The sequence below is a fragment of the Heterodontus francisci genome, chromosome 32, assembly GCF_036365525.1.
Source record: "Heterodontus francisci isolate sHetFra1 chromosome 32, sHetFra1.hap1, whole genome shotgun sequence".
In the NCBI taxonomy this organism is placed as follows: Eukaryota; Metazoa; Chordata; class Chondrichthyes; order Heterodontiformes; family Heterodontidae; genus Heterodontus; species Heterodontus francisci.
The window spans coordinates 6,383,343-6,396,294 of record NC_090402.1 but is presented as its reverse complement, the minus strand read 5'-3'; positions in this window follow the sequence as shown (position 1 = coordinate 6,396,294).

Here is a 12,952-nt window from a genome sequence, read left to right as displayed (position 1 = left end):
TCTTGGGTCCAGTGCTGAGTTTGCAAGGTCTTGGGTCCAGTGCTGAGTTTGCAAGGTCTTGGGTCCAGTGCTGAGTTAGCAAGGTCTTGGGTCCAGTGCTGAGTTAGCAAGGTCTTGGGTCCAGTGCTGAGTTAGCAAGGTCTTGGGTCCAGTGCTGAGTTAGGAAGGTCTTGGGTCCAGTGCTGAGTTAGGAAGGTCTTGGGTCCAGTGCTGAGTTAGGAAGGTCTTGGGTCCAGTGCTGAGTTAGGAAGGTCTTGGGTCCAGTGCTGAGTTAGGAAGGTCTTGGGTCCAGTGCTGAGTTTGCAAGGTCTTGGGTCCAGTGCTGAGTTAGCAAGGTCTTGGGTCCAGTGCTGAGTTAGGAAGGTCTTGGGTCCAGTGCTGAGTTAGGAAGGTCTTGGGTCCAGTGCTGAGTTAGCAAGGTCTTGGGTCCAGTGCTGAGTTAGGAAGGTCTTGGGTCCAGTGCTGAGTTAGGAAGGTCTTGGGTCCAGTGCTGAGTTAGGAAGGTCTTGGGTCCAGTGCTGAGTTAGCAAGGTCTTGGGTCCCGTGCTGAGTTAGCAAGGTCTTGGGTCCAGTGCTGAGTAAGCAAGGTCTTGGGTCCAGTGCTGAGTTTGGAAGGTCTTGGGTCCAGTGCTGAGTTAGCAAGGTCTTGGGTCCAGTGCTGAGTTAGCAAGGTCTTGGGTCCAGTGCTGAGTTTGCAAGGTCTTGGGTCCAGTGCTGAGTTTGCAAGGTCTTGGGTCCAGTGCTGAGTTTGCAAGGTCTTGGGTCCAGTGCTGAGTTTGCAAGGTCTTGGGTCCAGTGCTGAGTTTGCAAGGTCTTGGGTCCAGTGCTGAGTTTGCAAGGTCTTGGGTCCAGTGCTGAGTTTGCAAGGTCTTGGGTCCAGTGCTGAGTTTGCAAGGTCTTGGGTCCAGTGCTGAGTTTGCAAGGTCTTGGGTCCAGTGCTGAGTTTGCAAGGTCTTGGGTCCAGTGCTGAGTTTGCAAGGTCTTGGGTCCAGTGCTGAGTTTGCAAGGTCTTGGGTCCAGTGCTGAGTTAGCAAGGTCTTGGGTCCAGTGCTGAGTTAGGAAGGTCTTGGGTCCAGTGCTGAGTTAGGAAGGTCTTGGGTCCAGTGCTGAGTTAGGAAGGTCTTGGGTCCAGTGCTGAGTTAGGAAGGTCTTGGGTCCAGTGCTGAGTTAGGAAGGTCTTGGGTCCAGTGCTGAGTTTGCAAGGTCTTGGGTCCAGTGCTGAGTTTGCAAGGTCTTGGGTCCAGTGCTGAGTTTGCAAGGTCTTGGGTCCAGTGCTGAGTTTGCAAGGTCTTGGGTCCAGTGCTGAGTTAGGAAGGTCTTGGGTCCAGTGCTGAGTTAGGAAGGTCTTGGGTCCAGTGCTGAGTTAGCAAGGTCTTGGGTCCAGTGCTGAGTTAGGAAGGTCTTGGGTCCAGTGCTGAGTTAGGAAGGTCTTGGGTCCAGTGCTGAGTTAGGAAGGTCTTGGGTCCAGTGCTGAGTTAGGAAGGTCTTGGGTCCAGTGCTGAGTTAGGAAGGTCTTGGGTCCAGTGCTGAGTTAGGAAGGTCTTGGGTCCAGTGCTGAGTTAGGAAGGTCTTGGGTCCAGTGCTGAGTTAGGAAGGTCTTGGGTCCAGTGCTGAGTTAGGAAGGTCTTGGGTCCAGTGCTGAGTTAGGAAGGTCTGGGGTCCAGTGCTGAGTTAGGAAGGTCTGGGGTCCAGTGCTGAGTTAGGAAGGTCTTGGGTCCAGTGCTGAGTTTGCAAGGTCTTGGGTCCAGTGCTGAGTTTGCAAGGTCTTGGGTCCAGTGCTGAGTTAGCAAGGTCTTGGGTCCAGTGCTGAGTTAGCAAGGTCTTGGGTCCAGTGCTGTGTTTGGAAGGTCTTGGGTCCAGTGCTGTGTTTGGAAGGTCTTGGGTCCAGTGCTGAGTTAGCAAGGTCTTGGGTCCAGTGCTGAGTTAGCAAGGTCTTGGGTCCAGTGCTGAGTTAGGAAGGTCTTGGGTCCAGTGCTGAGTTAGCAAGGTCTTGGGTCCAGTGCTGAGTTAACCGCTGTGAAATGGGCAGTGGTTGAGTGACTACAGCTCTTCTCTGACTAGGAGGGGACAGGGAAATTCATTGGGGTTCCTGTACCTGGTCAATGTCCAGTGACCCCTGTTGGAAAGAACATGTGTGAATGTTGTGTGAGGACTGGGTCAGGCTTTGCTTTGATGATGCCCATGGCCAGGTAGCCTGCTGGCACTCCGTCTACAAGGAATGACCAGCAGGGTAAAGAACCTGGCATCTGTAGAACTGTACCCCAGCAAAGGGTCAGCCTGTTCAGGGGAAGGACTGTGGCAGGAAATTGGGGTGGGGAAATAATATAGTTGTGGGAACTGCCAGAGAAGGACAGTGTGCATCTTGATGTAATGCAAAACTTTTAATGTCATTTTTAGACCTGGCGTTGCTTTCACACTGTGACCACAGTAAGAGTCGGACTCTCTTGCATTCTCTCGCTCTCTCATGCTCCTGCTCTCTTCCTCTCTCACATCCAGCATATATCAATTCACACTGTCTGCAACATTGATTACACATAACTCAAAATCCTCTGTGTCCACAGAGTGAGGAAAATGTACCTGTTGCCTTTAGCTTCATCCTATTAACTCAGCAAACCATCTGTCAGATATCTGATAGAGATGTTTGATTATACTCCTTATGTACAATTCGTGTGTTGAAGATTTAAGTACTGGTTGTTTGTTTTTCTATGTGTGTGGCATTGGTGCTTGTGTGTCTGGTGGTTTCTGTTTCCAGTCAGTGACTCTTTGAACATTTTCCTTTTGTGAGTCTTTAGCAGTCGCTAATGTGTGTTTAAAAATAACACTGGCATCATATCTGTCACTCTGCACCGAAATAAAAAGGGCAGCCAAAATATGGCAATCTGGTTAGTTTTAAATGTGTCTGCAATCATATAGGTGTTGGATAAATAGGGTACAGGGTGGTGACCAGTGCTTTACAGAAAATGACCACTTGTGCCCGGTGTTACTAACTGGTGCTGAGATACGCGCCGGTTTATTTTCCATAAATCACTGGTTGTCTTTCTACAAAGTGTGTTTACAAATTGGATTCTCAAGCTCGCTCAGTTTTATTGCAAAAAAATAATAATGTAAAAAAAGAGAAAAAACTGGAATGAGAGCTCATTAACGCAACATGTACATCAACATCTGACAGATGAGCAACGGGCTGATCATTCAGCTTGATGCTTAACCTGCCTTTTCCCCCTTTCAGATTTCCAGCGATTTCTGTATGTTGTGAATATTACGGGAGTGGGATAATACTGAAACCTTTATACTGCTGCTTTTTTAACCCTTGTAAAAGTTGCTGCTGGTTTGCCACTGGTTAGTCGCACAGTGCTGTCCCACCCTATTTGGTTTGGCCTGTATCACATGGAATCTCCTAGCGTTTATAGGTGTGGAATCAGTATTACAACTGGTGTTTTGACACAGCCCAATCAAAGAGCAGCTTTTTTGTTTTCATTATTTAAAAAAAAACAATTGTAAAGGATGAAGCTGTTTAATTTAAGCGCAGGCAAACTATTTAATCTTTGGGAGTTCAGCTCAGAGCAAATAATATCCAGGACACTATTGGATAAGTTTTACGAATTCTGAGTTGTGGAGTTTAACCTTGCCACCTCCCACAGCAGTGCTTCAGGAGCGTGGGGAGGGAGGAAATATTTATGGGCCCCACCAGATTTTTCTTTAAAAGAATTCGTAAAGTCTATCCTGGTCTGACGTGACAGATTCATTTTTTTAAGCTGTGATCATTCTGGTTGGCGAACTAACCAGCTCCTCACACTGCCTGGTGAGGAACGTGTCTGCTATCTGTAAATGTTCCTTTTGGTTTTTTTTTCAATTTAAACAATGTAAATCTAAAAGTAATTGCTATTCAGGTACACAATGAAGGGCTATTTTGAACAGTGCTTCCTCTAGATGTAGCACGGTTTTGTAGATTGGCTTCTTGTATTCTGTTAGTGTGGTGTTCACAATGTGATTGCCTTATGGTGCACAGTACCTTTTTATGCTGTTTATTGCTATTTGTAAACTTTGTTCGATCTCCGATGTTGTGGGGGCCGGGGGTTGGAAATATGGCCACAGGTCAATGCCTCTGGTTGTATCATTCTCTCTTTCTCTCTCTGTTGTGTTCAAGACTCTTCTGTGAATGTTCCATGCTGGATGTATATCGAAGGTTTGCAGGTGCGTGTGTACAGACCCAGGGATGAAAGGGTCAAATAGGAGCAACAAAATGTTTTTATTTATTTTAGAACCGACTGGGAAACAAATGACTGAAATTTGGAGCTTGGGAAGAAAATTGTTTCTCGTGCTGACCTCACAGAATGTGTTTGAGCACCTCCCACTATAGCTGGGCACTGGGGTCTTCACACTGGGTTGTCTCCAGAAGGTGCTGCCAATACTCTGCGGCCTTGTCCCAAACAGGCATTCGTTACGAAGTGTCGGCCGTGGCTCTGCGGGGTAGTGTTCTCGCCTCTGAATCAGAAGGTCATGGGTTCAAGTCCCACTCCAAAGACTTGAGCACAGAATCTAGGCAGGCACTCCCAGTGTAATATGGAGGGATACATGTAAACCGAGTCCCCATCTGCCTTGGGAGGTATTTAATTGGCTGTAAAGCCCTTTGGGGCATCGTGAAAGGTGCTATAGAAATGACAGGTTTTTAAATCATCTATGTGTGTGCCTTGACGCCCAATGCCAACAGGTTATTCAATCATGAAGGGCGGTTGAGTCTAAGGCAAGCCTCACATGACATCCATACACATATTTTCCAACAATGGATACAATGCTGAGACTATCCTGGTCAATGTACCAGAACCATAAGGTGCCTGTCTGTGCTGACTCACCAGAGCACTTTCCACTCTCACTCTAATAAGCAGATAAGTGCTGACCATTTCTACATGGCAGCATTGACCGCTAATTTGTCCAACTTGTGTCTGTACCACGTAACAAATTCTTGTTGCCTGTTTTTCTATTGCGTACTTCGGATTTGAGGTCACTGACTTTTAAATGCATAAACTTTGAAACAAATAGATTTCAGTGGTTCAATCATGCAAAATTAGCATTGCAGTTGTAGCAAGCAAATTCATTTTCCATCTCAGCACTGTGCGCACACGTGCTTTTAGCAAGCAGTCTGTCTGCAGTGGAATATAATGGAGTGTCGTACCTGCACACAAGCCTTGAGCCGAACAGCTCCCTGTACCAGCCTGTGCAAAATCAGCTCACTGGATTGGGTGTTCGAGTATAAGACATCTAGTGAAATAGTTCAAGCCAAAAGCCTGTTGATTAATCTTTTAAATCAAAGAGGGAAGGTTCTCCACTATCGAGTTCGGTGTCTGGCAGGACTGACACAGTTGTGGTGTTTTGACACGGAAACTAATTGGTGTCTGTATAATTTGTATGATCGCATTGAGTCTGCAGCTTTAAGTTGTTACAGACTATAAGACTCCATTCCCAGCCCCCATCTACTTGGGAAACAGGTACATGTATCATTACATTCCCCACTGCCTTCCCATTTAGGAAGCAGGTGTTTAATAGATGCTGAAAAGCTCTTACCCACCTGGTTTGGCGTAGTCTATCTCTGGCTGAAGGAGTGGAACAGACCAAGTTGGTACTGTATCCGTGCAACAGCCAAAGGAACTCTTAAGTTGTGCTAACAATGCTCCAATTCGAGGGAACTGGATGATGTAGTTACTGGGAATCATATCTTACAGCACAGGAGGCCATTTGGCCCATTGTGTCTCTGGTGATTCTCTGAAAGTTATCCAGTTAATCCCGTCCCCCTGCTGATTTCTCCCTAGCCTTAAATTTTTCCCTTTAAGTATTTATCCAGTTCCATTTTTAGTCACTATTGAATCTGTTTCCACTGCCCTTTCAGGCAGCGGATTCCAGATCACAACTCACTGCATTTAAAATAAAATTTCATCTCCACCTATGATTCTTTTGCCAATTACCTTAAATCTGTGCCCTTTAGCTACTGACCTTCCTGCCAGAGTAGATAGGGAGACAACATCAAAATCCTTAATTTTTAAACATCTCTATTGTAAGTCATTCTTTAACTTCAAACTTTATAACTGAAGTCTTTCATCCCTGTTAAAATTTGGTAGAATGGCACTTTCTCCAGAAGACCATCTTTTCTGAAACCAGTGTTTGATTCCAGCTGAACCTGCCCGCTGCATCCTGTGTGAAAAAGTCTAAACCCATTCTACCCTTAATCCAGCTCTAAATTGATCAGTCTCACTCAAACCAGAAAGTTTGCTGGTTCAAGAAATGGATGTGTCACATTGGCTCAGTTTGGATCAAAGTACATTGTTGGGGCAGAGTTAAAGGGTCTTTACTTCCTGACAATGTTGTTACCTCATCCGGGAGTGTTAGATGGGAAGCTGGGTGTCTGTAATGCAGAAACTCTCTCCATTCCTCAAGTGTCATCACCCACAAGAAATATTGATTGAACGATAGATCACGGCATCTCTTCAAAACTAGTTTTTATTCTTTTTAAAACAATGTCGGATACCTGACCCATCTTAGCTACCAAACTGATTTTTATTTATTTAATGTAAATCAGTCTGCTTAAAACCTCTTCACTCGGGGGAGAAGTGGGCCTGCTGTACAATCAGTTCCTCCCCCTGTGCCTCTGGAGTAAGAGCAAGCTGTTGTCTAGTTTGGAATTTGGTGGTTTTAAACTGTGTGTAAAGCTGGCTGAACAAGTCTCTGTAAGGAATTAACTTAAAGGAAATGTGCATCAATCAATGTTCTAATTGTATTTTACTGGAAATATAATGCTTGCCTATTGTATTGTTTTGTTTGCTGTGGTCTTTGCCTTCATCTTAACCAGTGATTGGAGGTAGGTGATGGGTGAGATTGTGGAGTGACCCACATGTGAAGTAGGATGTGGATGTAGACCTGCAGTCTTCCTCCTTACCCCATTCCCCCACCCTCCCCCTAGGTTTGATTCCCGTCTTTCGGATGAGGTGTTAGTCCGAGGCCCTGTTTGCTTTCAGGTGGTTCCACCATTTTGAAGAGCAGGGGAGTTCTTCCCAGTGTCCTGCGGCCAATATTTATTTCTTGGTTATAATCACTGAGATATCATTATCACGTTGCTGTTAGTGTGGGAGCTTGCTGTGTTTCCTACATTACAGTCAATGAAGTACTTCCAAATTGTGGTCACTAAAGTGCTTTGGGACGGCCTGAGATTGTGAAAGACGCTATAGAAATGCAGTATTTTTCCTTCTCCACTCCTGTTAAGGATATGTTGAAGAGTTGTCAAGCAGAATTGAAGTGGCTTGAAGAACTATACAAAGTAGTGAACGAATGGATGGAAATAGAATAGAATATCTAACTGTAGTGTAAACGAGTGCAGCTCAAGCTTTTTCCCTGCACCAGCCCAAGGACGACAGCAGTGTTCAACTGTCGAATCCTTCATGATTTTTCTCGGCCAAGTTTGTGCAAGTATGAGAGAAAGACTCGAACACGGCAGCAGCACCAGTACAGGTGCCTGCGCTACCGATCAAACAAGGGGAGGAGGTTAAAAACTTATCTATTCTGATTGCTTTGAAGGAACACCAGAGCGTTGAGATTAATACACATCCCACCCATTCAAATCAACTATAAAAACTTTACATATATACTTTTTATTAGGCACATTCACAGATTACAGCACAGTAATAACACTTTTAATGTACATTTTTACTGAGTAGAATATTTATATTAAAATCCTGGCCACTGGCTCAATACATTCACAAAAGTATCCAAACTGGAGGGATAGCAAATTAAAACTAATCCATTCCAGGCATTGTCATGAAATAGTTTCCTCCCTCAGTTTAAATTGATTTGGCATAAAAATTATAAAACAGGCCCCTTGAGAGACTCATACAACAGGAAATCTATTTTCAAATCATTGGGGAGTGCGGGATGTCCTATCATTCACACTCCTTCAGAATGTGGTAGGCTAATGGCCGCTGCTGTCTGGGGGAACAAGTAAACAGTTCTGTAAACATGGCTGAAGGAATTTTTTAAGACAGCTGTCCCACAAGGAGTTATAAAGTCATCTAATAGGAATCTCCTTGGCACATGCCTTTTAGAAAACACCAAAAGCAAGATTGCCCGAGATTCTCTCACAATTATGCAAATTTTTTGCTTATTCTTGTATTCATCAACGTGAGGAGTCACTGTGACAATGTGACACTTCAGGGCAGGTACAGCACGGGGTTATATACAAAATAAATAAAAAGGGCCTGGGTATAAAGGCCACCAAAAAAAACAGGGTTAGATAGAGATTAAAGCTCCCGCTGGGCTGTCCAAACTCAAAAGTGTCCCCTCATGTATCACTGGCAATTCTGTCCCACACCTTCCAGTTCAGCACCAATTCATGTTAAATTATGAACAAAAATTCAGCTTAGTAATTCAGGCTCTTGAACCCATTTATACTGTTTGCTTCAATGAGTTCCCTTCCTAACAGGCTACAGTCCTATTGGCTGGAAGCACCGCATCTTCCCTTCTTACTCCTTACTTATAATTTTTAACAAAAGCAAAACACTGCAGATGCTGGAATTTTTAAAAAAACTTGTATATAAATTTGTTGAGAGGTGGTAACATGCTGTGGGCCCTTTTTACTAGGAGCTGGAGGTCATACAGAACATAGGGAGGTAATTTGACCCACCGTACCTCATTCATTCACAGGATGAGTGACGCTGGCAAGGCCAACATTTATTGCCCATCCCTAATTGTCCTGTGCAGGTGGTGAGCCACTTTCTTAAACCACCGCAGACCACGTGAAGGTATTCCCAACAGTGCTGCTAAGTAGGGACTTCCAGGATTGTGACCTAGTGATGATAAAGGAATGATGATATATGTCCAAGGCAGGATGGGAATTTGCAGATGATGGTGTTCCCATGTGTCTGCTGCCCTTATCCTTCTAGGTGGTAGAGGTCATGGGTTTGGAAGGTGATGTTGAAGAAGCCTCGGTGAATTGCTGCAGTGGATCTTGTAGATGGTACACACTGCTGCCACTGTGCACCGGTGGTGGATGGGGTGTCGATCAAGCGGGCTCTTTGTCCTGGATGGTGTCGAGCTTTTTCAGTTTTGGAGTTGCACCCATCCAGGCAATTGGGGAGTAAAGAGGTGAGTAAGTCACCAAAGAATTCCCAGCCTCTGACCTGTTCTTTTAGTCTCAGTATTTATGTGGCAGCTCCAGTCAGGTTTCTGGTCTAAGTTTGTGACTTGTTCTGACTCTGAAAAAGCTACCCAGTTAGTCCCATTGACCCCGCTCTTTCCCCATAACCCTGCACATTTGTCAAATATATATCCCAATTCTCTTTTGAAATAGTTTTCACCACCCTTTTGGGCAGCTTGCTGCAGACAGACGACCAATCTCATTTCACACATTCCCCTTATTTCTAAAGGACCCATATGTTTCTTTTCGAACTGCCTACTTACAACAGATTGTAACCAGCTCACAGCTTTCTGTTTGCAAAAAGCAAGCGCTCACATCCTACCTACTTTGATTACAACAGCCAGACAATATTTGTGGATCTATTTGTGTTTCTTAACTGGCCAGCTGAAAGCAGCAGTTTCTCTGTCAATCTTGGAGGGTAGGGGCTGGAGATTAAATTGTGCAAAAGAAAAAATTCCCTCAACAGAGAGTCCTTAGTACTCAATTTCTTTCAAAATATTTCATCTCAATGATTAGTGCAACTAATATATTATAAAAAATTTGAATACCCTGGATAACTGGAAACCACTGACAATTCTGGCAGCATCAGTGTGTCACACAAGCCCTCCCTGAACACTGGTTCCAAAGAGTTATTACAGCGCTGGGTACTTTGAAACATTCACTCTCCTGTCCACATTATAAAATGAGAAATGCAGTTTTCGTGGGCTGTTTGAGCTCCAGCTCTCCGATTACATTAACTAACCAACTTAGACAAGTTAATGCTTGAAGATTGAAATAAAGGCATGAAGACCATACAGATCAGGGTGTCATAGGATCAGTCCCTGTCCTGTGCTGAGGAATCTAATCAAACATCAGAAGCAGGAAATGTCACGACAACCAGCCTCCGTGTCTAAGGGGGTGGGCCTGCGAGAGAAATATCAACCAAACTTTCTAATGCTGATCACCATCCAGTGACTCCTGGTGCTGTTAACGGTTTAGAGCACAAGACTGGACTGGGTTCACATACACCCATTGTAAGATAGGTGCCAGCACTCATTGGGATGGCACAAGAATAATGGGCACCAAGGGGGTGAGGGCTATCTGTGGAACTGTACCTCCCTGGCACACTTTTGTTGGGAGGGGAAACAGGTCCCTCAAGTCTGACTACCATTGCAACACTCACCATTTAAACAAACACTCTTTTTTTCTAAAAAGCATTATTTTTGACGTGTCTTTAAAAGGCTTTTTTTTAAAAAAAAGATATAAACTCTTTAACCTCCTCTGGATAACAACTTCGCACTGACACATTTGGCAAATATTTACTCCACACACAGCGGTGCCAGGATCTCAAGCCACTTAAATGTTTTTTTTTTCTGGTTGATGGTAACTCAGGTCCGTTCTGCTCCGTTACCTGGCTGCTTCAGAGCTTTGAGCTGGGTGTCTGCACGAACAGCTCCCTCACATCAACCAAGGCCTGCTCCAGGTAGTGGGCCAGTTTAGCTGCGTTGGTCTCTGCACAGCTGTTGAAAGCGGACACGGAGAAGTTGATGTGGTCCTCCATAGGGTTGTAACACACGCCATAACCATCTGGCACAACAGGCCCAAAGCACATCAGGCAATCAGTCTTAGCAGGGACCTAAATGGAAAGGGCAGAGCTTAGGGTTAGAATGATTGTTTTCCTTCCATCTGTCACTCAAAGCAGACACATGGGGGGGGGGGGGGTAGGGGTACAGGCCAGTGGGAGCCCTTGGAACCTCCACCACCTCACCCTAACTGGCTGTTCTTCTACAGTGTGCTTCAGCTGTCAGTTCTTTCTCCCCTCATTCCTCCTGAATCCTTTCTAGTTTCTCCAACATCATCCAGCCCAGTGAAGACCACAACTGATGATAATCTCCCAACGTTCAACATCTCTCCAACCATGGTTTCAGGATACACCAGAAGGCTCACAATGTTGGGCATCCTGCTCATACACAGCAGCAGCTTCACACCCCATATTCTGGTCACCAGCAAGTGATCCACCCATGTAAACCAGCCACCTCATGAACCCCAATCATCCCTAGGGTCAACTCTGGATTCCATGTTCATTAACCCCTGCAAAACCTCTGTCTTCCGCCAACCCCAACTCCTCGAAGGTTCTGACGAAAGGTCACAGACCTGAAACGTTAACTCTGTTTCTCTCTCCACAGATGCTGGTAGACTTGCTGTGTATTTCCAGCATTTTCTGTTTTTATTTCAGATTTCCAGCATCCGCAGCATTTTGCTTTTATTCCTCTAAGGTTCTGGCGTCTGCACTCAGTGCTGCTGCCCACTGACCTATGTTGACTCCACAGCTATTTCAAAGGCCTTGTCTTCATTATCAAATCCCTCCTTGCTCTTAATCTATCCAACTGTCATCTCTCTCACCCTCACGCCAGGTCCCCAACTCCAGCCTCCACTGTGATCGAGCTTTGAGTTGTCTAGGCCCTACACTCCAGTGCTTCTGAAACCTCTATACCTCAGGTATTCTCTCCTCACCCATATGTATTACCTGAAAGCCTATCTCTTCCGTTATTCCTTTGGTCCCAACTGCCCCATCCCTATTGAGTATGCATTATTCTCAGTTTATTACTTTCTGATGTCTGTTCTCATCCAACATTCAAAGTGGCATGGTAGCATAGTTGATAAGTTACAGGATTAATGATCCAGAGACATGAATTTAAATCCCACCACAGCAGCTGGGAATTTAAATTCAAATAATTAAATAAATCTGGAATAAAAAGCTAGACAGAAATGGTGATTGTATGCATCAAGGAGCCCTAGCAAAACTGGAGTCAAGGGAAACTCTCTGCTGGTTGGAGTCATACCTAGCACAAAGGAAGACAGTTGTGGTTGTTGGAGGTCAATCATCTGAGCTCCAGGATATCACTGCAGGAGTTCCTCAGGGTAGTGTCCTAGGCCCAACCATCTTCAGCTGCTTCATCAATGACCTTCCTTCAATCATAAGGTCAGAGGTGGGGATTTTCGCTGATGATTGCACAATGTTCAGCACCATTTGTGACTCCTCAGATACTGAAGCAGCTAGTGTCCAGATGCAGCAAGACCTAGACAATATCCAGGCTTGGGCTGATAAGTGGCAAGTAACATTCGCGCCACACAAATGGCGGGCAATGACCATCTCCAACAAGACAGAATCTAACCATCTCCCCTTGATGTTCAATGGCATTTCCATTGCTGAATCCCCTATCAACATCCTTGGGGTTACCATTGACCAGAAACTGAACTGGACCAGCCACATAAATGCTGTGGCTGCAAGAGCAGATCAGAGGCTGGGAATTCTGCACGGAGTAACTCACCTCCTGACTCCCCAAAGCCTGTCCACCATCTACAAGGCACAAGTCAGGAGTGTGATGGAATACTCTCTATTTGCCTGGATGGGTGCAGCTCCAACAACACTCAAGAATCTCGACACCATCCACGACAAAGCAGCCCGCTTGATTGGCACCCCATCCACCAACTTCAACATTCACAAGATGCACTGCAGCAACTCACCAAGGCTCCTTCGACAACACCTTTCAAACCCGTGACCTCTACCACCGAGAAGGACAAGGGCAGCAGATGCATAGGAACACCACCACCTGCAAGTTCCCCTCCAAATCAGACACACCATCCTGACCTGGAAATATAATTGCCGTTCCTTCACTGTCACGGGGTCAAAATCCTGAAACTCCCTTACAGCACTGTTGATGTACCTACCTCAAGGACTCCAGCGGTTTAAGAAGGCAGCTCACCACCACATTTTCAAGGGCAATTAGGGATGGG